Below are 1,415 nucleotides of genomic sequence, written 5' to 3'. Positions count from 1 at the left end.
ATTATATAATTTTTAATATTCAGAGCACTTTTGCATCTAATTTCTCAATTCTTACAACCAAATTTTGAGGAAAGCAGGGCAAATATTTCTAAACACAAAATATTTTATGATGGCCCGCTGAGTATCAGGTGCTATGTTAGAAACCATAATTCTATAACCAAGTATGATATAGACTTCATCTCTCTTAAAGCTTATCGTCTGGGTGAACAATCATGGTGGTATTACAGTAGAGGCAATTGAAGTTCGCTCAGCGAAATGAAGTTACTTTCCTAAGGGTACAGAGTAAGTTTAGGGAAAAAATTAAGATTACAGATATATTTCAGTTCTAAAAACCCCTTGAGGCTCTGAAACAAAGTCCCCTAGATGTCAGTCCAATGCTCCTTAACTTGCCTATACTGCTTCACTCAGACGACACAGAAAATGTAAATGGAATAGATCAAATGTTAGAAACTATTGTGGTTGCCCTTTCCTGTGCCCTTTTAAGGCTGATGCGGTGCCTTAAGAGGCTAACACAGAAGGGTAAAGGAAGTCTCCATAAAACCCAGGGAAGAGACTAAAACTTCTCTCTGGATCCTGTCTGGAGTCACAGCTGGAAAAAAAAAAGAAAGAAAGAAAAAAAAAACTATTGTGGAAATTCCAAATGCCATTATATTTGCACTAGATGGGATGGGATGACTAGAATGAAAGAACTTCAAATCTTTTGTGCTATATTCAGTTAACTGTTTGAGTTAACTGCCTCAGATAGCTTCATTTCTGGCCAGACCACCCCAAAGGAATAGGAAGTTCTAATTATCTTCACCACCAATTCTCTTTTTGATTGAGTATGAATGGGATGATTTGATCTTAGGTGGAGATTATACACTGTTCTATGTCATCCAGTATTCAAATAAGCTTAAAAAAAGCTTTTAGAGAATATATACCATCATTAGGGGAAAGTAGATTGGGAGTATTTTTTTCTTAAACTCAAAACTATTTTCATCACTTTTGTTTTTGAATTGTTGTTTCTACTTGAGGTTAGAAAGTGCAGGGAAAGAAATGTGCTCAGCTGTTTTATTGATGTCTTTAGTACTTGTGTAGAAAAAATTAAAAGTTATTCAATTTTCAGGAGAATTCTTGGTTCATGATGGGTGGACACATGATTGAGAAAACTAGAAGTATCAAAACTTCCAAAGATACTCCAGTTAAAAATGCATGTGTGATATTCTCAACATAAGAATTATGTGTTTTAGGGGCACCTGGGAGGCTTAGTCGTTTGAGCGTCCAACTCTGGCTCAGGTCATGATCTCACGGTTCGTTGGTTTGAGTTTCACATTGGGCTCTGTGTTGACAGCTCAGAGCCTGGAGTCTGTTTCGGATTCTGTGTCTCCCTCTCTCTCTCTGCCCCTCCCCCACTAATGCTCTATCTCTGTCTCTCA

General features: G+C 37.3%; 1 non-coding gene across 1 annotated transcript; it reads left to right on the top strand.

The window, feature by feature from the left end:
- The first annotated feature begins 471 nt into the window (after positions 1–471).
- LOC120227569 lies at positions 472–591 on the top strand. Its single transcript, XR_005527284.1, has one exon. It is a non-coding gene; the product is annotated as a small nucleolar RNA SNORA26 (small nucleolar RNA).
- The last annotated feature ends 824 nt before the right edge of the window (positions 592–1,415 follow it).

Source organism: Hyaena hyaena, unplaced genomic scaffold, assembly GCF_003009895.1.
Source record: "Hyaena hyaena isolate Hyena2069 unplaced genomic scaffold, ASM300989v1 scaffold_2523, whole genome shotgun sequence".
NCBI classification, from domain to species: domain Eukaryota; kingdom Metazoa; phylum Chordata; class Mammalia; order Carnivora; family Hyaenidae; genus Hyaena; species Hyaena hyaena.
The sequence above is the reverse complement of the archived record's forward strand: the minus strand, read 5'-3'. Positions and strand labels throughout refer to the sequence as shown.